At 50.7% G+C, this 27,285-nt stretch overlaps 1 protein-coding gene across 1 annotated transcript in view; it reads right to left on the bottom strand.

Moving 5' to 3' along the window:
• Positions 1-26,354, bottom strand: part of LOC135899307 (uncharacterized) — a 69,132-nt gene extending 42,778 nt beyond the window's left edge. The window contains exon 1 of the mRNA XM_065428545.1: positions 25,843-26,354. The gene's annotated coding sequence lies outside the window, so the exon portion shown is untranslated. The remainder of the gene's footprint in view (positions 1-25,842) is intronic.
• Positions 26,355-27,285: the final 931 nt, after the last annotated feature.

Genomic DNA, 27,285 nt, shown 5'->3' with positions numbered 1-27,285 from the left:
CGCCTTAACAGCTTAATTTTAAGTTTTAAGATTAACCCTATACGTGCAGGATCCTAGTCAGCACGCGTGCGCGTTAGATATATACAGCATTTGTGACAGCCCGCGCCACCATCGGGTCCAATGACTTCTTCGAACACTTCCAGGTAGGAGAAGCAGTGCGTTACTATAGAGATTCTCTGAACACCGAATACTTTGTGCAAGCGCTCGTAAACACAAAATGAGCGACAACTGATGATTTGCGCATATTTGTGCAAGAGGTCATATACCCGTAACGCGTTTCCTGAGGCTATATAATATGAGCGCCGGAGGGGAGCATAGCTTTCGTTGCCAGTCGTCATTGTCCGAGCCTGACTGGCATCTGTGGCGCGCGCGAGCGCGACAGAATGCAACAAGGCGTAATTGGTCAGCTGCGTTTGCACGGCGGGCTGACGTGCAGTCGACGCCTCGAGACGGTGGAACCGCTGCGATTAGTCAGAATCGAATGATCAATATTAAATTTACCCGCGCTTCTTATTAGAGCAAAGGCGCGGGGACATCGTGTATATGGTCAGCAAACTCGCCGCGCCTAATCATAAGCGCGGCGCCGCGTCCCCAATTTGGGGGAATGCGCAGTCCACACCTCTCCGGAGGACGGCCAGCGCCTACGGACCTTAGGCGTATCGGAACCGCACCTAGTGCGCATTTCGCCTCGAGGTAGGCGCCCGCTCCGCTGTCGCCCCTGCACGTAATCCTCCGCGCCGTTGGCGCCAGTTTTTTTTTAGCCACGACAGGACAGGGGCGAGGACACGACCGACCGACCGACCACGCCGAGCGCGTACATATAGTATACGTCGCCGAAGCGTCTATACCGGTTTGCGCCGGGAGGAAGAACCAGTTCCGGCACCGCGATGGTGGCCCAACGTGGCCGCGTTTACTCGCTGGGCGCGCGCGTGTGTACGTGCGTGCATCGCCGCTGGGACGCGTTAAAGAAAAAACAAGGCCCATTCCTGCACGTCTTCTCCCGCGGCTGTGGACGCGCCAATGCGGTGGCTGGAAGGGATCTGGCGCGCAATTCCTCGTCGCTCCGGGTGTGCGACAAGGCGAAGGCCAGGGCACGTCGCCTCCTTCCGTCCGCTTCGTCCCGCCGGTGCGCCGCCGGCGCCTCCGGCGAATTGGCCTTCCCGCGCGGCGGCTTCACCGACGCGTGATTAGGCGCTGCCGGTCTGATTGAACCAGTTAATCCCTCACGCGGCCCCTTTCAACGCGGTCCAGCGCTGCGCACGTTCCTCGGGCGGACGAGACGGGACGCGTGTAACCCGAATCCCGAGCGAACGCGACCCACTTGGAACTAGTATTACGAGGGGGAGGGGCGTCCCCGTGCGAGTAACGCGGACCGCGCGCTTTCCAGATCGAGCGGAGTCGCGCGCGATGCATGCACAAAATGTTCGCCGCTGATGAACTTCGTTCGATGCTCCACTAGGAGCCCCTCTCTCCCTCTTTTACTTCTTTTTCCTTTGCTGTTCGTCGATCGGAGGCGAGATTATTAAGTTTTGGTTGATCGAGATAGGGTGGAACATTTTAATTACCTCGGTATCGGGGCCGAAACGCGCGGGCGGCGCTGCTCGCGAGGCGTCTGCGATGCCACAATGCATTTGTATTCTGTTTTTTTTTTTTAATTTTTTATTGTCCCAGGCAGTGGAAAAAAATTAGCGACATGGAAATGACAGGCAGGATGGGTAGCGAGAGAGTGGCTTATATCGGTGCCTCCCATGAGTAAGTTCACGCTGTTAATAGCGTACACAACGCGACAGTGTGTGTGGGTATACTTTAACGATGAGGTGCTTTCTTTCCTGCGTTCTTATGTTTCTCCGAACTTCCTTTATTACTTTTTTTTCGCAAGAGGTACGCCCACTGTGGTCGTTAAGCGCCGTCCCGCTACACGAGCACGAGGTCGCGTATTCGATTACCTACCACAGCGGCTGCATCCTGATGAGAACGAATAGAACGAAACAAAAATAATAATAAACTCCGTTCGCTGCGTGTTTTTTTTTTTGTGCATGTTCAAGAACACCAGGCGGCCATAATTTACTCTGAGCCCTGAATTACAGCGCCCGCCATTAGTTCATAACATACGTGTATAGCATCGGGACGTTGACACTCACAACTCACTGATCTGATAGATCTCGCTTCTTTACAAAACTTTTAGTACAGTTGGCTTCCTGTGGTGGCAGCAAAACTCCCTATTGATAAAAAAGTGTTTCTCTCTCCGTCTAACTCTCACGCGTTACTCGACGAGAAAGAGGGAGAGCGTGCGCAGTCGCCAAATTTTTTAACTGTTTCGCATACATACAGACCCACGCACACAAACACATACGCACACGCGCATAAGAAACACTCACACGGGGAAACATTAGCAAAGGCCGAAAAGGCTTAAGCAAAAATTAAGGAACAAGACAGAAAATGACAGACAAAATATCAAAGGGTGAGGACAAATTCTTCCAGCGTGATTCACTACTTTACGTTTCAATGATTCTACATTTTCGAATGCTAATATTTACTGTTTATGATTATCAAGAAAAAAAGATGTATGAGCAGTGCCGTCAAAGCTGCTAAAAAGATGCAGCGACAAAAGGCCACCAAGAGGACACATTGTACGCGCAGAGCTATAATGCTTTCAGAGCGTGAGGTGGATGAAAGGAGGTGGGGTGGGGGGGGGGCAGGACTGTCATCGTAGCCCGCGCATACTGGCTGAAAATGAGATATCGAATGTATATTTCCCTGTGCGAGACAACGAGGGTATACTTCTCTCTCTTTATTTCAGGCTGAATGGCGAAGCTGCAAGGAACAAAGCGTTAAACCGACGGATACAAGAAAGGTGACTGGGCGAACGCCACGAGATTGAACCGACCAGCCCAAGAACAAGTTCTGCTAAGGAAGGCAACTTCTTTTTTTTTTCGCAGCTCTAGTGTTACGAAAACTTTTGCGATATGGCGTGCACCCTGTCGCGAAAGTATTGAGAGGCCCATTGAGTTTCTCACAATAATTACCAGAGACAATTAGCTCTGGTGCCACGATCGTTCAACCACCAGGGGAATGATGGTTAGTACATGGATTTGTATGATTTTGATGCTTGTTGCTTAAACATTCTTGTGGCTTCGTTTATTACGCTTTACGTGCCTTTTTTTTTATTGAAATGAATAATAGGAGAGGCTGGCGCCTTTATGGCGGCACCGGCAACTACTTGTCACTTAGCAAAGGAAACAAATACGCGCAAGAAGGGGGAATAATGACACAAAATGTGCCTTCATTGACCTAAATTTCGGAGCAGTCTGTACTTTTCGTAAGTTAAGAAAACAATAAGACTCTGGGAACACGCATAGCCGCTGCTAATCACAGCATTTAGGCTCGTCTATGTGTCCGTGGCTTAATGGTTTCAGTGTCGCGTCTCTGCGCTAAAGGTAATGTGTTCGATTCCTTCCGCCGGACACGTTTATGATTGTTTACTTCATTATTCATAACGCATTATCTTGTTGCAAATTATGAATTTGTCAAAGTCGCGAAGCCATTTGAAGCTAGAAGGACGAAGCTTAGGCAAATTCATGTACTAACCATCATGGCCACGAAAACTGAACGGCCGTGCTTGCAGCTCTATGGAGAGGCCTATCAACCATTCGTGGCTGGCTTTTGATATTCTTTTTTTGTAAGCCTGGGCACCTGCTGCGGACGGAATCACGAAGATGAGGCCCAGTCGATCGTATGTGTTCCGAAAGCCAGAAGGGCATAACGCGATGCCATAGAATTATCGGGCTCGTCATGGAAGTTTCGAGCAGGTGGAGCGCATTGGCCCGTCACGATCCGATCTGTCGCAGCAAGGGTGTATGCCACAACTGCCGATGTGCCTAGTGGGCGCGCTATTTCTCATGTCGCGAGCTGTTATCGCAACAATGATCAATTTTCAGCGAGGGAGCAACTGCAGCCAGGCACCTGTAAAACATTCCCGAAGGAATCCTTCGCGTCGACGTTGTCGCCATATATGGCCAATAAATTTAGTGTCACGCAATGCTTCTATACTATTATTATTATTATTATTATTATTATTATTATTATTATTATTATTATTATTATTATTATTATTATTATTAACAATGTTGAGAAGCACGATTCAAACATATGCTGTCGAGTACAATGGTTATCACCATTGTCCGATCACGTGACTGCGACACGTGTGGGCAATGGTTATAAGAAGCCGTGTTTCTTTCGGAATAAACGTTGTTGAAAGTCAGCGCCTGTGGTGCCTTCTTGTCTCGCCTCTTGTCTACATTTTGCGCTGTTACTGGCAGGATGGACTGCTATTTTAGCGAAGAAGAGAAGACAAAAAAGAAAAAAGAACGACCCGGCGGTGTTTCTCGGTACCTCTCGCAAGGTTGACAGCGCGTTCAACGGAAGGCCGGCCTTCAAGGCGATTTCGACGTGGAAGCGCTGCAGTTCGAGCGGCCCGCTGCAACAACCTGTCGCGCCACCCGACGTTCGCGCACCCACGAGTAGGTAGGTGCGCGCGCATTCGCCTCGAGCGCGCCCCACAAACCAGAAGCGATCAGTCTCGTCTTCCTTTTATGATTGCTTGGCGGATTCGCGGTGCCGTTTAGGATTGACACGCCGGAAAGGAGGGCCGCCTGTTCGTTGCGTACGCGCGGCACCGTGACCGCGTTCTGCACCGGGAGCCACTTCTCGCAAGAGCGGAGGGCAGGCCGACAGGACGCGCGGTGGCCGTCGAGAGCGTCCAACAACGGAGCGGCCGACCTTTAAACGTGGGTGCGCGCACTCGGCCGGCCTTGGCGAACATGTTGCTGCTGCCACTCCTCCTAGCGCCGATCTGCCCCGCGGGACTGCGGAACAGGGCAGGGCTTCGTTGCTTGTCCGTTGTCGTATTGCTTGCTTTTTTTTTTTATTGGGGGGGGGGAGGAATTTCAGTTTGAAAATTTGAACACACTGTTGCTTCATTGTGACCCTGAGCGTAAGCTTAAGGGGTTCGCCCGATGACCGTACTTTTCGTACAAAAGAAATATATATATATATATAAACCACAGATGTATAGCTGACACAGAAGTCACGTTTCATGTTGATGAAATAGGCCTCCATTAATTCCTGTGCCAGGGAACCTTTGCTTTACCAAGAATGAGGATATGGAACGGATCTGGCTCACACGTGCACGCAGGAATCCCAGTGCGTAGGTAAATGTGCATTGATCTTATTCTTGACAGACAGCTCGTGTTCCCTTGCCCTATCGTTGATGCAACGGCCTGTCTAGTCGATATACACCTTGCCCCAATCAAGTGGAATTTCGTGCACTACACCGACCGCGCAAGTGACATACGGCCTTGTATGATTGTTTACCAAAAAAGGGTCAGCTTCTGAGAGTATGAGATACGTGGGCACAGGCCAGCAAGCTTCCGTGGAGCCGAAAAAAAAATAGGTACTTTGTACCTGCTGGTCTCTTTCTTTAAATTGTGGGCCACTTTATGCGTGTACGCAACGACCTGCGACCTTTTTCTACTAGTGGCTTGGCCTTCCGCTTAACGTTCAATTTTTGAATGAGGGTTTCCGCGACTGCAACCATGGTAGAACGACGGTATCCCGCCGATCGTAGCCTTGCAACTTGACAGTTAAAGCTTTCCTGCCTTTTGTGAGAACGAAACCTCACCAACGCCGCCTGAAGACACATGGAGGCTATTGCTCTTTTAACAAGTTTAGTATGCGCCGAGTCGAACGGTAAAAGCTCTTAGCGTGAGCGCGGGCATTACGCCCAACAATTATGTGGTTCAGAAAAGAATAGACTTAAATCTAAATACTGCATCTTGCAATGTAAAGGAAGCTCATGCGTGAAGGAAAGCCCTTTGCCATGTCCAAATAGCGCTAAAAGTTCTTCCACTATATTAAGGGTCGTCACAGAGAGGTTAGATTTTAAAATCACCAATAAATCGTCCGCATACCTAAACATGTTTTGCCCTTTTGAATCTTCAAAGGGAAAAGCCAAGTCTCGGTCGACAGCAGATAAGCACATGTTACATAAAACTCCATAAAACTGGCCCGACACAGGAACTGACGCAGTTACCCTTATACGCTGTATGTGAACACTATCATAAGTTTGGCCGCTCCAAGGTTCCGACCTCGCACCTCGGGCGTCCAAACTTGGAAGCGATATTTGGAACTTGAATTTCGTACTACTCGCTCTTTCTTCTTGTCTTTCAGGTTGTTACGCTGCTATTACTTCTCGTTGCCTCCAGCCCGCGCGCGCCTCGAACCGTGCGCCTGCAGTGGGAGGCCGTGCCACCGGCCGCCGAGGAGGCAACGCTATCAGCGACGGTCGCCCGAGCACGTATTCTCGGCGCCGCACAGCGGGCGGCGCGTGCGCTACTCGCGCCGACGACGGGAGCGGCCGCGGACCTCGAGACGGCGCGCTGACCTCGTTTCGGCGCTGGTTCAAGGTCGGACAGGAGGAACCTGTGCTCCTCCTCGCCGGGGCTGCTGCGCCCAGCGCGCTGCCGTTTACAAACACTGGGACGCGCCTTCGCGCCTCGTCGGAGCGCGCGCGGCGGCGATACGCATAAACGCGCGCGCCGCACGGGGACCCGCCGTTGCCCGCTGGCGGTATGGGAGACGCCCGCCTCCTGGGCTTTTTTACAGTTGGCGCGCCGTTTCCGCTGCTGAACAGCTCCCGAAGGTGCGGTGCGGACGCTCTCGGTTTTAGATTTGCCCGCGACACCGTGCTATTTGTAAGCAGACTTGCTCCTAACTCCACTACCCCCGCCTTTTCTTTTCTTCTTTTTAAGCAACAAAAGGAAGAAACAAACAAGCAACCAAACAAGCAGAAAGCAAAGACAGCAACGCGCTCCAAACACCATGTCCACAGGGAAGGACCGGCTACGGCCTCCCGTGGCGCACAATACTTGCCACTTCACTTACTATGCTTGTGGTGGGGCGTTTCTGAAGTATGCGGTCAGAACTATTCGGCATGCGTTTCTCGTTGTGGATGAACACACGCACACACACACGCAGATGAACTTTGGGGACATTGAGTCACGGCTTGCTTTCGGAGCGCGAGGACGCAGTGATCGAGTGCCGGCGTCGTGGCTTGCAGAAAATGCGAGAAACCGGGACACGACCTTTTCCGCTGGAGTCACGTTCGACCCGCACCTCGCTTCCTGTATCCTAACTCTTCGGTGCAGTGTCTGCCGATGGAGATGAAACCAGCTTTTTCTTATTTTGTTCATTTTGCTCTAGAAATGACGGAAACGAGCTTCAAAAGAAGAAGAAAACACGTTGCGACTATTTCGTTTCACAATCGAAGTAGAATAATGTGGATGCTGGTGAGTGTTTTCATGTCGCCGTGACCACTTTTGACTCGACTTGTTGAACTTGGAAGTGGCTTTTCTGCGTTAACAGTACTACAGAGAAGCCACTTCTTAAGAGCAGGACAGACGTTTTGGGGTGGACTCTAACTACCGTCACAAAGAGCTAGTTTGCTTTCTCAGCTGAAACGTATTGTACCACGGGATCGAATCCCGGCCACGGTGGCCGCATTTCGATAGGGGCGAAATGCGAAAACACCCGTGCGCTTAGATTTAGGTGCGCGTTAAAGAACCCTCGGTGGTCGAAATTTCCGGAGTACTCCACTACGGCGTGCCTCATAATCAGAAAGTGGTTTTGGCACGTAAGAACCTCATAATGTTTTTTGAAACGTTTTGTAGTGACGGACCCCCATTGGAGGTGCTTACCGCTCCATTCTTAAATAATTGCCTTTTCTTTCTTGATTGGCGAAAAGTGAGGAGGTCACAGGACTTTGACTCACTTTTGTTGCTCAACAGGTGCACCGAAGGTCCTCGTCTAATGTCTGCACCCATGTCCAGAAATTTCGGACATTGCCCTTTCGGCCATCTGTCGAACTTCAGCGCAGTGCACCAATGTAACTCAATGGGTAGCATTAAAAAAAATGATATTTCAGAAGGCCACCCGAATTTCAACAGCTTTCAGTTAGCAACGTTCAAAGAGAGCGCCCTTTTATTAGCATACGTATTTACGACACTTAGTAATAAGGTCTGTGCAGCGTTATAACATAATTTTGGTCAGGATTAAAACAGTGCTATAACGCTGCAGGAGAGCTAAGGATAAGTGCCGTAGATAGTAGCCTTGCTATTAAAGGGCGCACCCTCTAAACGTTGCTATTTCAAGGTTGTTGAAATCCGGGCGGTCTTTTGAAACATTTTATTTCGATAGTAGCTATGTGGACGCTCAAAGCGAATTTCCACCGTCGCCCCGTTGCCGTGGGTTTCGTATAAAGTTCAAGTGCGACAGGATCATGGCCGCACCCCGTATGCTGTAGGTAGGAGTCAAAGCGTGGGACGTTGAGCCGAGTGGAACGGTGACTGGATATCGCTCGCGCCAGGTAGGAAGGTGGCGACTAAGCGAGCCGTCTGGGGGGGGCAGTCGTGCGCAACAGCGTGTCTGCATTACAGCGTGTCTTCGTGCCCTACTTGTAAAAACCCTCCAATCGGGTGCAACACAGAATGGGCCTCGGCTTCCTATATACTAAAGTAGCAGAGGCAAGGTAACGTGCGTTATTAGCAATATTTTAAATATATTTTGCGACACCGCTTCTCGAAGCGGCCGCTTTTGCACTTACGCGTGGCTTTTCCCTTTCCTCCGACAGTTTTCATGCGCGTTGATCGCGGAGGCGGGCCTTTCTGTGCAAAATGTGCGACGCCCGCGACACTCGATCACTCATGCGTAACAAGGTCGGGATCCTTTGAAACTGTTACTTTTCTTCCTTATAGCCGATGAACCATGCACTGAACGCGTCGCTTTCATTCTGTGCTCCATGTTTAAGGAAACCTGCCAGCAATAGCTCCCATCTTCATTTACGTGTTACACGCGCGTACCGGGACGCAAATCCGTCGATAAAAGATACGAACGATTACGAGGGACATGGCAAAGAAGAGCGACGGCTTTAGTGCAATGGCAGCGCGTTATCTTCGGTCATTGATCAATGACGACTTTTCTACTTCCTTTGTTTCATTGAGTTGCAGGCAAGGACAAGATTCGGTCACGACTGTTTGTTCTAGGGAATAGAAAATGGTGCTTATTTCAGTTCAAGTAAAGTCAGGAGACGCCGTAATAACAATCGCTGACATAAGGAGGTCCGGCTCATTGCCGTACCACACAAACGAGGCAAATAACTTACATCTTGTGGTCCATGGGGCGGGATCACCTTGCGTAAATGTTTTCCCTCGGTTACCTTTTAATGAACCCTTCCGAATGTCGACCTCGGCTCGCTAACGATTACGGGTAGCTCCTTTCTGAACACCAAGCACGCGTTTGGGTGGCAGCTCTGCAAATTGTTGGTTTAAGAGCGAATGCATTCATATAAGGTCTGTATACGTCTCACGAGAAGCCTGACATAAACGGCCGAAGAGCTAGTAGCACGTTGCGCGTACTTCTACGCAAACTACTTGAGTTTCTTTCGTTCGTTCACCATTTGTTCCTGCCCATATTCTGCGAAATGTATCAGAGGCGGCATTTTCCTTCAGCCTGTGTCCCAGCTGCCGCGACAATAGCACGTGTGCCACCGACACGTTCAAAGAGGTATGTTTGCAGTGGCAGTGTTTTACGTTTCCGCCTAAATATTCAGACGTGCACCATTACAGCCCTGATATAAAATCAGGTATACGCCACTGAGAAAAAGTGCACGGACCACGCGTTCCAGGAAAAAAAAGCTTATATTTTTTTTCGCATCACATAGTCACCTCCGGCCGCGGGATCACGAGGGGATCTGCGAGCGCCTGCTCAACTGCATCCTTAGCCCCTCTGACGAAGCAAGTGCCTGGTGTGGCATACTAGCATGTTGGCATTGCACACGAGCACGAAAGGCATGCACAATGCCATGTCTCGACGCCAATCGGTTGCACGTAACGAAGAAAACAAAAATAGGACGGGGGGCGGGGGGAGGGGGCGAGGTGGAGGTGCGTTTTCCCGATGGGCTAATGGACCCCCACAGAGTGTAACAGTGAACCGGAGAGAGAATAAACCAGAGCGATCCTTAACCAGGCGTCTTGGCGGCGCACGCCGCCGCGCATGCGATGGCCGCTAGCGAGTGCGCCACTTTCCCGTCCGCCGCAAGGGCAGCTCGCTAGAGCCATCCGCCGCCGCTGCCTTTGTTCCGCGGCCGCGGTTTTCACGGTCGGGCGCATTACAAAACTGCGCGCGGCGTTTACGCGGGCACTCTTACGGGACCGTGCCCGCTGTTCACAAAAGACGAACACAAAGAGTCGGCGGCTGCATTAGGCACGACGTGAGCTGAACGAGCCGCTCGTGATATGCGATAGCGCGGGCGCGCTGCGGCGACGTATACACACAGTGCCGCAACCCACATACGCCCACGTCATTATGCGCTGCTTCTCTTTTGGAAGAGTGCCGGTTAAGAGATCTACCTCCCCCCTATATAACGCTTGACGCCGTGTTCTCGTTGTGCGTTGGAAGCCGTCCTCTGTTGGAATGAGACGTTTGCAGCGTAGATCGCCCAGTCTTTCTCTCTTTTGTTCCTCTTTCAATGCAGCAGACATTAGAGTGCGCGCGTGCTGAGACCCCTGCATGCGCTTCACTGCCTATATTACAAAGTAGTGCGGGAGCAAAAAAAAAAAAAAACGCGACGGCGTTAAACTTTTTTTTTTTGACGTCTCAGCTGGCAGCACGCTTTCAACGACGCTACATCGTACATACATTTGCTTCAAAGCCAATGCGTGTACGAGCATATCGGCACCTTACTGGCGCCGATCGACGCAGGGACACACGTGGCGACCCCCTCCAGGAGCCACTCGGCGTTCGCACTGCAGACGTATGCGTGCGTTTTGCGTATAATGCTTGGAACATTGGGTTGCTGTGCTGGCTGCCCGTGGTTCGATCCCACCATTGCGCACGTAATCCTTTTTTTTTTTAAGTATGAGTTATTCAGCAGCAGCCACGTTCAGGAAAGTCCGGGAGAGTTGGCAAAGAAAGGTATATCACTTAAAGTAAAAAAAGAGAAGAAAAGAAGATGCTGGCAGAGAGCCTGCTCCATGCTATTTTCTCTGCCGTCGTGCAACCCAGACTTCGCGCCTCTCGGTCCAAATCGTTCTGACCTCCGGACGACTCGGTCCGGCAGGAGTAGCACATGGCCGCGCGCATCGACGGGCCACGTCCGTCCAGCGTCCTTTTCCCGTTCATTTGCATGCCAGTGGGAAACGACCGGCGTGTCCGTCCGCTGGGCCATTCCGAACGGCAGTCCCGCGCGGCGACGTGGCATGGCCGGCGGGAACAGTCACGCTGCAATGGACCGCCGTGGACCTCGCACGCGGGACGCGATAATAGCAGCGCGGTCCGCGCGGTCGCGAGAGTAACACGCCGCGGCCAGGCACGCGTACTTACGCTGGCCACATGCGAGCGTGCTGCTGTAACGCCGTTCCCCGTCGTCGTCATTTTCATCGTCATTTCTGGTGCGCTCTCGCCCAACCCTCCAGAGGATGAGTTCTCAACGCATGGCTGCCGTCCGGCGTGTCGTTCGTACTGCAGCGAGCCGTGCGGCGGCGTTTAGGAGAAGGCAATACTCGCCGCGAGAGGCGCTCTGCAGCGTTGCTAAAATGTTGCGCTCGGTCTACAAGCATTTAAAGTGTCCGCTGCTGGGGCTAGGTAAGATTTTGAGACCCAACGCGAGTGACGAGCGTGTAACGTGTGACGCCATTGTCTGGTATAACTGCCGGGAGTCGCTGAGTGTGAGGTGAGCGTGTGTGAAACGCTTGGACCAAGGAGACCGGTATATGACTTGTACAGATTTAAATGCGACATTTGTATGGCTGTTGACCTGATGGTATACTAACGACCTCGTTTACTAACCGCGGGGTCGAATGTGATTTCGAGCTCCAGGATTACGGGCGAGGATTCCAGTGCGCGCCACTTAATTGCCAGCGTCCCTCCAGTGCTAACCGGTGGTCGGACTTGCAGCGCCACAAGAAGCTACCATTTTTCAGGGTTGGGCGCTGCCGCATTCAGTATAACGGAGCGAGGTCTCGTCCGTTTCTTTAGATAGCCCCCAGTTCAGCCGCCCGGTCAGACAAGGCAGCCGCTTGCCTGCACCTACCTGTACGTGCGCCGTATCTCGACGTCACTAGTCGAGCTGCTGACAGCGGCGACCACTCGTACTTATTCCACTCTATTCGACGGCGTGCGTGGGTGCGTGCGTGTGCTCGCTCACGTTATATCTCGCTTGTGTACAACCTTCAAACTTTACTCCGTCGGCAGAGATCGGACGATACGTCGTCGTAGACGCGTCACGCGTCAATCACGCGCCCATTGTGCTCAGAGCAGTGCCAATCTCTCGAACGCGGGGCCGATTTTGTTCTCTGTGAGTTTTCCCTTTGGCACGCTGCTTGCGACGTTCAGGTCGCCCTCCTTCCGTGCATGTCAATCACCGCGCTCGCACATCGCTTTTCGCGGAGGTGTCTTCTTCGCGGCACTGCGTAGACGCCTCCGCATACGGCAGTCAATGTATTTAAGTTGTCGAGGGCACCCGGGCGTTTTCGGGGTGCTCATTCCTTCGCCACGCATACATTAAAACAAAAAGAAGCGCTGAAGAATTAGCGGCAGTTCTCACGTTTCACAGCTAATAACGAAGATACTTTGAAGCAATGTAATCTTCTTTCTTTTTTTTAATAGTCAACGCGAATGGTTTTACTCACAAACAACGATTCGCTTAACTTACACGGTCCATCTCGCGTTGGAAGCGCCGCCGAAGCTTAGGCTTGCGTGTCGGAACCAGGCAGTGGTGGGAAGCACCGGAGCGCGCCCCCGGGGAGCCTGTATTTGCGCGGCTGCGATGAAGCGCTAGAGGTATTACATTTTGGTTGCGACTCGAGATGTTCGGGAAGAGGCCCGACTGTGGTGCTTTGCGTTAGGGGTCAGACTCGTTAAAAGTCCCTTTCCTATCAACAAGTTCTTTTTCCAGAAAGTAACAAAAAAAAGAACACCACAGAAAACTAATTTCACCTCTGCGGCGTGGAAACTGTGGCGTTTGCTGGGCCCCATAGATTCGCTGCTGCGACTTCATACGGCTTCACTGACTAGATGCGTTTGTTCCCTCCGCATTATGGCGGTCATTTCATGCACGACCTGATCTGAACGCTACCCAGATACACTCACATATTGGACACACATCAAACACAGTCAGTTCTCCACAGGTATGCGTTTCTCTCCTACTCTGTTCATAGACTCCTGCTAGATGCGTGCAGGTGGATCGACTTCCGATATCAGTCAACCTCTCGAGGATGTATAGCGGGGCGGACAGTTTCGAGCAACAAATTAATTTCCAAAGAAATTCATCCCATATGCGACCACCGTTGCAAGAATGAGTACGCACGTCAGCGGCGTGCGTATAACCGGAAGTGCAAATCACCGAAGGCGAGAGTACCTGCCGGGGCTTAGCTTATGGCAGTGGTCTATAGACGATATAATTTTTCGTTTCCTGGGGTGGCATTCCCGGGTGATTACCTTCGGCGATGACTTAGCGAGATTTAGCGTGACTAGAGCCGGACGGGTCGGCCTCTACTGGCGAGAGTGTCCCTCCCGCTTTGTCAACCGTACTTGGCTATTGTGAATAGGAACGCTGTCACCAGTAGGTGCCGATGCGTGCGGCTCTAGTCACGCAAAATCTCGCCAAAATATCTTAAAAAGCGATCGCTTGAGAACCTCGGTGCAGCCATGGTATGCCTGCAACACGATGGTTCTCATTTTTTTTCTCCTTTTCTTGTGCGCAGCTTTACTACAAATTAATGCGTCCCTGGAAGGCTGAACGCGTCCGTATAAAAAAATCCATGCGCATATACTATACGAATCAACCGTAATAGCATGCATTATGGTTGGTTCGCCTATATTAGTCGCTTATGATGGGGGCGCTCCAACGTGTAGATAAAACGGGAAACTTCTCCCGCTGTAGAGCTCCTCGACGCCGGAATCCAAAAGACGAGCACCGGCATGTGTGTGGCGTGTGCTCTCACTCTTGGGACAACAGATACGTACCATTGCGTTTAAATGGGTCATCTGACTTGGCTATAAATGTCTTGCATCGCTTTAGGCTCGTAGAAGAGCTGACAGGTACCAACGACCACAATATCTTTCTCTCGGACGTTCTGAAATATGCTTTATTGCCGGACCGTGAGTTTGTTTGTTTGTTCGCTTTTCAGATCGCCTCACCTCACCAACTTTTACTCATTGGACAATCTATTGTTTGTGGCGATGCCGGCGACGCACCAGTTGCCAACATTTCCGATGTCACGAGAATAGACCACTCACTCACTCGAATGGGAATTATTAGTCCATTTCTGTTGTAACGATTAGTTCTACGGTTCGTTATCATCAAGAAGGAGCGGAAAGAAAGGACCACTCATCAAATGCGTGACTGTCCCCATCAGCGGAAATGAGAACAGTCTGTAGCGGCCAACAGTATAGCATAGTATATAACTTGGATGAAATGCGGCTACTTCAACAGGAGTCGTTATTCATACATTGCAGGCCTGTTTCGTCGGCGACGATGCGTCATATTTCGTCCTGATGACCCCAACGACAAGTGAGCGCAAGCTTTCGTAAATTTTATAGCCAGATTGGCGCTAATTATTGCTTCCAATTCGACACATTTTAGCAGTAGCTAAATGTGCGTACTTGTAAAAAAAAAATTAGCTAGAGGTTTTTGTAACCTGCTTGGCGCTAGGTTACTGTTTCTATAAGATAGGCTATCTATTACTGACGCCTCACTTTGGGGTGAATAAACAATGATATTCATTAGGTCTCTAATATTTAATCTAGCGCATTTTTACTATGTTTTGCAAAGGAGACAACTCATCCCTGCTACTAATTTTGTACGACCTCAGAAGCATGCAATAAATGAGACTACACCTACAATACAAAAAAAATAAATAATCTAAAACGCGAATTAAAGGCATTTTTATTAGGCGATTCAAAATTTCATATTCTTTTCCTTTTTTGTTTCTTTCTTCTACGAACGAGACTTCAGAATGAAAATGAAATATCCCAATTCAACCGTCCAGGGTCCCATTGGACCGGAAAACCCGCAGGAATTCCACCTCCTCGTTTTTTTTTTTTAGTTCTCCCAATAAACGCTTTTCTCTTTACCAAATGATTGAATTGTTTCTACAACAGCAAATTCCGCACGCATGCAAGGGGACCGTATTCGATGACCTTCTTCCTCTCCGGGTCCTTCGGCCACAGCAATAAACGTGTCCCGAGGCACACACAAAGTGCGCGTGGCCTCGTCATTGCGCAGCGTAAATATTGCAACACGCAGAGACTCGGTCGCGCCCTGCGCTAGAGTGTACACCTCGGAATGTCATGGCCCGACCCTTCTCGGTGTCGAAACAGAGCCGCCACTCCAAACACCGCAGGCGCGGTCGATCGGATCGCCCTATAAAGCGCGGAGAAGCTTTATCGCGATGAACTGCAGAGGTTTTCTGCTTACACATCGGCCGGCCACTCGAGGCGTACCACAAGGCACAAGACGTCATGCTATACGGTGCTGTGAATCTGCGCAGCTGCATTCGACGCGCCGCAGATGGGGAAGTGCACGCAATAGGGCACGATTAGCTACCCCCCCCCCTTCTTTTTCTGTTCTTTTTTTTTTCGACACGATTTGGACTCCGCTGCGCAAGCACCGTACCCGGATTTGGCGTCGGAGAATGCTGGTCGGATCGCCGTGTGACTGAGTGAATATTATGCGTAAAAGAGGCAACAAAAATTTCACGAGAGTGAGGAGGCGTCGCCATCCTGGGTGTTACGCACCCGTGTATTTCCCAAACACGGTTCCACATAAAAGAACAATTATAACAACTTGTTCAACTTTATTTATTCTGACCGTGGAGAGTAGGAAAAAACAACGACAACGCTTGGTAATTGGTATGCCGAACTATCCAAAAGTGGGGTACAACTATAGCGTTGACGTATCAGATACAGCGGAGCAAATATGTCGCGCTGGACATTATGTCACACGGAAGCGTTGGCGCGACTCTACATCTCCGATGCTGCGGTCGGTGCGGCCAGTTTCGCAGAGGTCGCGCACAAACGTTCGACGTTGCACGAAACGCGACCCAAAGCGTAGGCGCGTTTTTCCGAGGTGGTGGCGGGGCTCACAGAAACTCGGACGGTTGACCACACCGCCGCGTTTCCCGCGCGCAAAGGCGGCCTCGCGTGCCGCCTCCGTCGGACGCTCCTTTGCCCCCGGGAGGCGCGCCAATTACTCGCCGCGGCGGCATCGGCTCCCGCGCCATTGACCTCGACCGGCGCGCGTTTCCTGGCGCCTCGGGCCGCACTCCTCGGCGCCCCGCAACTTCCCGGTGCGCGCCACGACGCGTTGCGAAAGACACCGCAGCTGCCGGCGGCACGGGCTCCTTCCGCCCCCCCCCCCCCCCTCCCCGTGCGCGACAGCTCGGGGGGGCTGCGCGCATGCTCACTTCCGCAGGAATCGCAGTTTGCGGGTGCCTGCTCGCTACCCCACCGCGAATTTCGAGCTGCGTAGGGGGAATCTGCTGAGCGAACGAGCAAACCGCGCCGGTACACGGTGGCGCACAGGCAAGTCGCGGGCGGTCTTGCGGAACTCTTTCTTCGGCGAAGCTCGCTAGAACGCCCGTCAACGTTTCGTAGGATGCAGGAAAGCACAGGCAACGCTTACGGGAGCATACGCAGTCGAACGCGAACGTCAAATTGGCAAACTAAACGAATGAAGCACGGGATCCTACCTTGCCCCACCCTCCCTTTCTTTCTTTCCATTTAAATATCGGTGATTTTGCTGTAGCCCGGACTATATATAAGTCCTGCCGCCCCTTGCAAAGGGGAAGGTGGCCCTCGTGTGTCTGTCTACGTGACTTACTGTCTCTCCGGTTCTATAAATTGATGTCATCCGAAAGATCTTACTAACTATTCGTGGGAAATTCGTTTACAGATGGTCATCATGCACTTCCAGAAAGAAGATGAATTCACGACACGAGAGGCCGGCCATTTTTAAATTTTACAAGCGAGAATGTGTAGTCTGGTGCGCAAAGTCACGTGGATCGTTACAAGTGTACCGAAAACTGTATGTCTTCTTGAAGAGAGATTCAGGTAAACTATACCGGAATCACAGAGGTAATGGCATCGACCACCTCAGGATGAACGGGAAATGAAATGGTTAATAATACTTAAAAAAAAAGTAAAGTCATAATGTCGCGCCTACAACGCATATGTATAATTTACTATAAAATATACCTTCGCGCACAATAAGGGAATTTTGTTTGGGAAGAAAGCGTCACTGCATTGGTATGACGATTGAAACGCCGATTGAAAATAAGGATATTTGTGCGTGTGTGTGTGCGCGCATGCTTGAATTTCCCTTGGCTACAAGCCTGAGACATAAGCAGTGTGCTACAGCAAATAGCTTCGTAAGTGCTTTATTCCACGATCTTATAAACAAATCGGTCTTTTTTAGCAACAACAAAATGTTGCTTTCCGTTGCTCTTAGCGTTGAATTTCTTCATAAATTAACCGAGCGAAAAGTGCTTTAGGTATTATACATGAGTATTTCTGTACCTTCAAGTGTTGTGTGTTGGTCATTCTATTAAATGAACTTAGGCCAAGACAGCGGAGAAAGAAAGCACACACACAAAAAAGAGAAAAACTAGACCAATCTGGCAGCAGGTTACGGTGTCTGAAATTACTGGTGGAGCAAGCAGCATAGGTTGCAAAGCAACCAACGCGAGCCCCATACGACCTACCCCCAGTTCGCCCTTTATCTTCTCTGCTTTGCTTGTTTTCCTTTACTAGCAGATCATCCGTCTCGATATGCAGGCGTGCTGAGTATATATTGTTGTCCTGAATCCGCCAATCGTCAGGAACATTAAAATGCTTCAGGAAGAGATAAGGGGGAATGAATAAATAACTGCATTTGCATGCTGAACTACTTAGAAACCCGTATGTTCTCTTTTCCGCTGCGATGGTCGATCCTGGCGTTCTTCGGAAGCTAAGAAAAAAAGACCCTGGCAAAACACACAGCCGGGTCAGCCCCAACAACAGCGGCACTACCAACAATACCAAAAGGAAAGCGCCGACTCCCAAATGAGGACCGTTATCGCGCGCAATTTATATTTGTGCTCGTCCGCCATCAGCTCCCGCCGTCAGGCCGCGCTTCTGGAAGGACAATGATGCCTGTTGAAAGAGGCTCCGAGGGATAGGGGGGGGGGGGGGGGTCTTCAGAGACGCGCCTCTTTCGTCCTAAACGACGCTCTCGAACGTCAAGAAGCCACGGATATCTCTGTTTTTTTTCTCTCCTACTCATTCTCTGCTAAACTGATGACCTCTAGTGGCTCGTTCGCGTCTATTTTTAGGATGGACAATCTGGAAACGTTGGCTCGCTACCACAAGAACAAATCTAGTGTGGGAATTTCAGCTCTCGGGTTTTCTTTTCTCTAGGTCTGTCTTTCTTTCTCATAGTGCATACTGCACTCAAAGAGCAACATTCTTCGCTTCCGTATCTCCGTCGGCTCTCTTTCCTTGTTTACACGCGCGTGCGGTAGGGCAGTGCATATGCAGAAACACTCTTGAAACGGTCGCATACATTTCAATGAAACTGTTTTACTGTCAGTCTACGCCTTGCGCCTCGGCGACCTGGTTACGAGAGGCGTTCGTATGCAGGGTCAGACCGTGTCTGTCCAGTACCTTCTCTGTCAGTCGTTGAATATGCGCGGATTTTTGTTTGTGCAAGTTGACTATGCGTGAAATGTGTTAAAAGAGAGCGCGCAGGTACCGGTCGATCTTTGCTACGGCGACGTTACCGTTGACTTTGTCGGATGATTTGCGTTGTGTTCTAGTGAGCTTCCACAGTGAATTCTCAATACCTCTCGCTCGATTGTTGATTCTCGCGCCGAAATCTCCTACAACGGGGGCAAGCAGCATTTCCCGCTTAAAATAAAAATAAAATAAAAGAAAGGTTGTGAGATCGGATTAGTAGGAACTACGCTTCCGTATATCGACGTAAAGGAGGCATCAGAAGGCTCTCCTAGCCATCATGTCACGGTGTTGATACTTGAAACTGCCTCACTCCACGCCGCGTGGAGTTTCGTCCAGTATTGCGAAATTTATGTCGTAACACGCGGAGTTACCACCCACCCGCATGCAATTTTGGGCTGTTTTCAGCGGGCTTAGGAAAGCAGCGACTGTCGCAGCTTCAATTATGGCATTTTCCTGGATACCCTGCTCAGTACAGGCGCCATGCAGTAGAAACATATCTAAACGCGTCACGCGTGCAGTGACAGACGAGTCATCAGCATTTCATTTACAGCATCATGGCGCTCGATGAAATTCTTTTCTCGTCACCGTCACAGGCATTCGCGGCGTCGACAGTAGTACAAGAGGGGACAGTAGAGCTGGTCGAGCATCCTCGCTGCCAAAAATGATGACGGCACTTTTTGGTTTCTTCAACGACAAAAAAGTTCCGACGTCACTCGTTGAAAATAAGTGAGAGTTCTATGCCCTAGTATTATTTCTCACTCCATTCTCGTTCCTAATATATATATAAAAAAAGTGGAGCATAGAGATACTCCCAGTCGACTCCCGATTAAATCAGTGTACCATAGCTAGCGTCAGCATTTGTGTTGTGGAACTCGTTTGTATTGAGCGCACGCCAAAATGACGTCGTCCCTGAACTGTCCATTCTACAGAAACCGCATTCCGCGACAGTTCAAACAGCGGGGAAGCGCGTCCGGGTGGGTGGTGGGGGGGGCTCGATCGATTAGAGCGAGCGGGAGTCTTCTTTCCTCCGCGCGCAGACCTTGGCTCGCCGGCGGGCGCGTTTCTTGTCTTCTTGCTGACCCGTTTTAGAGCGGCCGCCTGCCCGAACGCGGCTGGCTGGTCATCGCGCCGCAGCTTTCTGGGTCACTTACCGGGAAGGCGTCCTCCGCCGATAGCCGCTCTCGGCTAAGAGGAGCAGCCCCGGCGGCCAGAAATAAAAATAAACTCTGACCCGGCGCGGCCCCCATTGCGCAAGCTCTGTCACTGTACCATTACGGCTACCGCATTACGTGCGCGACTCCGAGAACGCGCTGCCATCTGTGACGTCAACTTTTTGCGAGCCTCGAGCTGTCGCTGCAGGAATGCTCACCGGCGCCTCGCAATCGCGACACCACAGATGACAGTGTTTGGGAGGTTGAGGTTTGGGCTATCGAGCGGCTGCAGCACTCCGGTGCACTTGTATAGTTAATGCGTCGAGAACGTCTAGTGTCGCGTTGTCTTGCCTTTTTGCGACGTTTACCTCGAGAAACGCGAGCATGTTCGCTCGGTACGACTTTTAACGTCAGGTGATGCTATTCTCGGCGCCAACTTTGAACTGTGAACAAGCACAGAAGAGAAAGGGACGGGCACTGACAGGGCGCTTGCTGTCTTGCGAACTATTCGTAAATAAAATAAAGGATGAAGGAGTGGCGACGGGAGTGCATGGCTGCCAGTACATCTTCACAAGCCCTGGGGATATCCGGTACGAGCGCCACACTATCTCTTCAAGGTTAGCTTCCATTAAGATAAGCCGGAGCTCATATTAGAGACCAATCATTGTGGCGATCTTATCAATTCGAATGCACCTTAATGCGACACCTCGCGCGTTTGAAGTTATGAGCATGCTTGTAAAGAGGCGGGACTTTCGAATATAGGTGGACAGTTGGGTTCACCGTTCTTGCTTATCGGTGCCTTCCCAACCACTGTCGTCGATGTTGGTATGTTCATCTAAATGCGTTAAGAGATTTGTGACGTTGGAAACTATGAAAGAAGATTGTCTGCATTCGGGCACTGCCGATGATGGGTTATGTCCCTGCCAGGTCAGTAAGGCCGGGACATTCACCCAAAGCATCTGCCCCCGTTAAACCTGGCGCGGATGAAGTGTTAGTAATGAAAACACAGTCCGTTAAAGACATTTGGGACAATAAATACACCGAACAGGGCAAGCGCTACGCTTCGGTGTGTATAGCCCTTCAGTGTGTATAGCGTTTGTGTGAGTAGCCTGTCCCGTCTGTAGTTTGAAGTGTCCTTGCCCTTTTCCGCCACAATTTCGTTATTCGCCGTTCACAGACAGACCCAATAATAAAGCACACCATCTGTGGCGCCAAATCGAAGGAGAACCCCATCCTGTATTTTAAAGCGAAGTTTTCTTTGCTCACCTCCTCGCAGCAAGGCTCTGTATCTCTTCCACTGCTGGTCGTTATGTCGAGGGATGCTGCAGTCTCTATATAAAGCATATAATTTTCAGCGGCAGCGTAATGCCAGTGAGTACACCTCTGTTCTGCGTGATCAAACCATAAATAATGACATAGAACTTGTACTAATAATGTTGGCTCATGGGTATCTCCAATGCATAATGGAATAGCGCAGATATTGAACGGCTTCCTTGATTTTCTCAAATTGCTTATGTTTCTCATCCTTTGACCACTGCGTATGGACATCACTGCGTATGTGCCCATTCTCGGGACACACCTGTCAAGTATATATCTATCGCAGCGTACACCGCATTCGCTGTCGAGTGCGCTGAAGGAGGAGGCCTTGACCGAGGCAAACTGCTTACAACCATCGTTGAGCGACAATGAAGTTTTGTCCATCACTCTTGTCCAATCCTTCAATATGCAAATGTGTCAATGTAAAAAGAAAAAGAAAAGAAGGAAGAGGTATAGAAGCCTCAAACGCATTTAGGGCGTACTAGTCTGGTGCACACACCGCTGCTCTCCGTTCTTCTCTCGACAAGCATACAACGTAGCTTCGTCCTCGTGGCGCCGCTGCGTTGACGTATCACAGTGCGCATCCGCCTGAACTGGTGTGTGCATTTCGGCATAGCTTGTGAACCGAGTAGTGTATAAACAGAAACATTGCGTGAGATGGGTAGGTTTAAAATAAATAGGATTGTACACATCGCGTGTAGTTAGTCGAACATATTTATTTGTTCAGGTTTCACCAGTCACTAGAGCTTCCCATCCCATATAGAATATCCGACATGTGCGTTGTATATATATATATATATATATATATATATATATATATATATATTGGTTGACAGCACAGTTATATTTTACATTGACAATTGGCGTATTCCGTAAACACTGAGTTTCGAGATGGGAGACGCAGTGATAGCTGCTGCTGAGAATGAGTCCGACATAGAGTTGATGCCCTTGCATTGATGGTCGTAGGGTAAAGGCAATGGTGTGGCGACGAAAAACTTTTTCTTTTGCATTCAGGAAGACCTGCGAGGCGCAATCATTCATGGGACGTAAGTCAATAATGGTAGGGGCTGGTGTAGGCCAGAAAATATTCGGGACGTGCTTGTTTTTCGCTGCTTTGAGCACGTGCGTCACCGTCCGCCAGTTTTTTTTTTTCTTCTACGTGAGGTCTGCATGTCGCAAGTGGGCAGAGATTCGGGCAGACGCTGTGTGCGCCCGTAGAACAGGGCAACGTCTTCTATAGTCACTGCACTAGATTAAGCTGGCTTTCACGCATGATGTGTATTATTGGGATTCTTCATGCTTTCAATGCGAACGACCGATAGAGTGCTTTATGCGGATTGTACCACGGTTCTTCAACCGCGTGGTGCAATTCGCATTAAAGCTCACATTGCGTAAGACTAGCCTGCTCCATTTATCGTGCCTTCCCACACACACACACACACACACGCACACAAATCAAGTTACCCAAGCAGTGACCTCTTTTCACGTACGTGTAGCCACAAGTTTGTTTTCTTTTTGATTGAAAATCAAGCAGAAATAATTTGACCGTGACAGATACTATCGTCTTTCACTTTTGGCTCCCTGAGCACATGTTATACACACCTACATCGATAACTTGCCAAGTTGCTCGAGAAATTGTGAAGCAGTGATCTATAGAAATATAGCGTAATTTAGGCACTCGAATCTGTTATCGTTTATCCCAAACGATATTTTTAAAATAATTATACTCACAGACAGTTGCGCCAACCTGCTTATTAAGTATAATCAGAGCGACAAGTTTCATCCGTGGAATCCGATTAATAGTGCTCAGCGGATTGGATTAATCTATTAATACTCAAAATGTCAGAGAAATGACAAAACGCCGAACTTTAACGATATGCAGCTTCAAAGCTATTTGCCATATTTCCTGGCTCGCCGCAATAGCTGACGGTTGGAGTAAGTACTATGTCAGATCCAACGATGCGCCGTACTGCAGCGTCGTGCGATGATTGCAGAAGAACCTGAGTGCACACACAAAAGGAAATGAAAGTGAGTGGGATATCCAAAGCTTTCCGTTCGTAAGAACTGTTCGTCAGTGGTTGGCCACATCGAGTAACATAACATTAAGTTTCTTACGACCATTCTCATGAAATTGTCCAGCGTGCAAACCGTATTCGCGACGAAGCAGTCAGTAAGTGCATCATAGACAGTTGGTCTGAGTGCTTAGTGTATGTATTGGTGAACAGTGCACGACAGACGGATGGTGTGCGCCTCACAGCTATCCTCACAGAGGAAGTAGGGGCAGAAGAGGAAATAGTTCTGTTTTAATGCGGCATTTTCAACGTGTTCACACCTGTTCGGTGTATTTTTTTTCGGTGATGCAACTGCATGGGCACGGGCGCACAGTCAGTGGCGAACGCCCTTAAACGCCCAGCGTAGATATGGCGACTTCCACTGCGTCCGTAAAGAATGCCCTTTTCCGCCCGTCACCTCACAATGTACAACGCTCACAAGACTTTAGACTGCCATTCGACGAGCTCTCGTGAATATTCCGAGTCGTTGTGTGAGACACCTCTGCCTCTCGTACGCAGACGCCGCTTAACGTAAACGTACATGTCGGTGCCGCAACAAGCGCCGCTTATCCGGAGAGCCTACCACGCATGAATACTCGGAGCGGCCGGCGCGTGCACGCGCTTTCGCGAGCGCGAACCGTTGACCTTGGCGAACGGACCGTTAGGCGCGACACTGACCTTTTCCATGTAACGGGAGATCCCCGTTCCGCAACGCCGCGCGACGCGACTTTCGTCTCTCCGTCGAAAGCAGCACCAGAGAAAGAGAGAACGAACGGGGGATTTTGGCCGGAGCGAGTGCAAAAATAAAAGAGCAGGACTTTTTCTTCGCGCGCGGTTACGCACTTTGGGAGCCAGCATCAGCTTCTTTATACACGCCCGCCGATTGCGCGCTTGGCCGGCGAGAGAAGCCCCCCCACGGTCGCACCGCCGCTACACAGACAGCCGTTCCGCTCGATCGCGGGGACAGAAGTGGCGGAGCGCCGGACCGCTGCGGGATTCGCTCCTTCGTTCTCTCGTGCGCTCGCTGTCGCCAGCCATCCGCGAGTGCGCCGTTCGCTTTATTTCTCCCCTTTATTTCCGTCCACCACGTGCTGCAAGAAAGCCGCTTATTCTCCCGGGCAGGTCGTCGTCGCTGCTGTCTTTGACCCCTTAACCGTCCGGTTATTTTTACGAATGAGAAAGCATGGCTTAGAGCAGGGGAAACCTTGCGTCCTGGCGCGTCGCTGACTTCGTGGATGCCCACGGAGCCTTTTTTTTTTCGTTCTTTCTTTCCGGAAATCCATGCGCGGGAACTTGGTAGTGCGCGCCTCTCTTCCGCGTTCTCCGAGCGCACCGAAGTTTCGATAGGACGATGCAACGGCCTTTCGCTCACTATCTTGTTTACCAATCGCATGAATTAGAGCTTTCTTTTTTTGGCTCATTTCTTTCATCTTAGCTACAAGACACGATTCTGCCCTCTCACTGTCTAGCGCTCAGTTCGCAACGAATCAGCCCCACTTTTTCTTCTTTTTTTTTCGTGCTTAACGTTTCTGCCGTTAGCTTTCTTTTTCTTTCTTCTGGCTCTACGAAAACGAAATGACAAAATCAAACGTGGGTGCGTAGAGACGTTCCATGAGTGCTCTCCCGCTATAGGTTGCTCGAATGACCATCGTAATCGACTTCGAAAGAGTGTGACGTGAGGTCTAATATCCATGCAGCAACCCATTCCATGCTACCAGGTTCAGTGCATTGCCAATCGAGGTGGAGCGCAAAAACGGCCAAGAGGTCTGTGATCGGCCAGGTCAGACGCTTTTACTTTCTTCTTTTACGCTACCACCTTCGACTGCAAGGCATATTCGCATGATTATCCGCCGCAACAGCTCGGCATCCGGGTAATCGTAGGGATTTAAATGGTTCCAGAAATTATATCGATCACGTGGCATCTTAACTTGTGCCACCAGCACCTAAAGAGCTTCGCATTGCGCTCATCTGGTTGACCTCCCTGCCTTTCCTCTCTTTGCTATCTCCCTCTCTCTCTCTCATTAATTACAAGCTCCCATCCTCAACATAACAGGTAACTCAAATAAGTACTGATGGCTTGTTAACAAGGGGCATTGCTTGTACAACATCCGAACAACTTTTGTCACATGTTTCGTAAAGCACGACATTATACAAGCTTCGACTGCTTCAAATAACCTTTGAGTAGAAGACTGGACTTCAGACCGGAGCGGCTGCATTTCGAATCAGAAGGTATCGAAATGCAACAGCGTCCGTTTGCTGGGACGTGGTCTCCCTTTAGGGAAGCTGAATAGTGACGTAATTCAATTTGTTCGTTTGGCATCAGCAGTGCAGCGTGCAGCTACGATACGTTCTTGGCCTTAAGCAAGGCGCTCCGCGATATTGTAATTAGGAGTATTAATTAACGGCCAGCAGTGATCAACGCCCAAGAAGAGCAATGACATAAAGGCAACAGTTGGCGCTTTTGACACTCGCATAAGATAAACTAGAGCACTCACCTGGTCGTTAGGCGTCCGTTTTAGTCCAGAGGGGGTATCCTTGTCCTCAACGCGTCGCGCAGCCTTGGGGAGGAGTCAGAGAGCGGAATGTCGCGCACGCACGATACAACGCATTCAGAGTGCGTCCACGTCGTCTCGGCTTGCTGACCAGGGTACGAAGTCAGAGACGGCAAACGGGCAACACTGGGTACGTGATCAGAAACAGAGGAGCAGCAGCAGCATCCTCGGCCGGTTCGTCCTGCTGATCACTGAGATGCGAAGCGCGCGCTAGCTGTTCCGGCTGTTGCGTCTGCGGTGCTTTCGACGGCACGGTGTGTCCCACGCACGCAGTCCGTGCTGTTCAGTCAAATCCGTAGGTAGGGGGGTGGGGGAGGGGTAGGAAGCGAAGCCGCGGCTACACAACACACAGGTCCTTCATCCCGTCGCGGCAGGCACGACACGAGCGTCCCTCTAGTTCCACTCTCTGTTGTTGAGGAGGCAGCGTGTCCCGTTGCCGCCGGTACGTACGGATAGCAGGCACCCAAATGTAGCCCGGGGACCTCCGCGAGTCTCTTATACTCAGTTACCGGTCCGTGATGGCCTACTTCGAAGATGAGCTTCTCGGGCCCTCTCCCTTTTTTGGGGGTTCCCTCTCCTCCTCGCGCCGGCGCTGCAACTGAGGGGGGGTCTCCCCCGCTGGTGCGGAGTCCCTGCGAGGCGCAGAGTAGCACAGCCGGTTACGGCTGGCCGCAGTCCGCGCTTGCGTCCGCATTGGCTGCCGGCCCTCACGTGCGCTGCCACCGAGAGCGCGCAAGCGTTGTGGCGAAGACAGCTTGCTGTTGCCGCTGCACTGTCTTTTCCAGCTCGCTTCACGCATCTCCTCAGGCCGGTGTTAAATTCGGCCAGCCGCATTGAGAAATTGATTTCCGGCAGTTACATCCGGCTAACCAAATGTACCTTATCCAGTGTCAAATTTGTAGCGCAGTCGAAAGCTGCAAGTGCGATGTCGCAACTCGCGTGATAGCTCGTCAATCGGCAACCTCCAATTCCTGCGGTCAGCGTGGATTCGGCGAAGCGTGTTGTTGTGACATGAACAATGGGCTGCTTTCGTGTGAATATGCCGTTCTGTACCTGTCCGCATCATGGGGCCCGAGCTTCCGACCACGTTTCAGAGCTGAAGCAACTTGCCTGAATGACGCGACACATCTGTGGCAGTACCTGTGACAGCATGCCCGCAGGTCGCCAGGAACGTGCTCTTCCATTTTTCGCTCGCACTTTTTCTTGGTTTCGTGTGTGTGTGTGTGTGTGTGTGTGTGTGTGTGTGTGTGTGTGTGTGTGTGTGTGTGTGTGTGTGTGTGTGTGTGTGTCTATTGCACAGCCTGCGTCTCTCGTGGCATGGCCACTGGATCAAAGCGATCTGCGCCTTTGATCGAGCGGTCGTGCTTCACGCAGCCGGCACGCCGC

Source organism: Dermacentor albipictus, chromosome 1 (genome assembly GCF_038994185.2).
Source record: "Dermacentor albipictus isolate Rhodes 1998 colony chromosome 1, USDA_Dalb.pri_finalv2, whole genome shotgun sequence".
NCBI lineage: Eukaryota > Metazoa > Arthropoda > Arachnida > Ixodida > Ixodidae > Dermacentor > Dermacentor albipictus.
The sequence above is the reverse complement of the archived record's forward strand: the minus strand, read 5'-3'. Positions and strand labels throughout refer to the sequence as shown.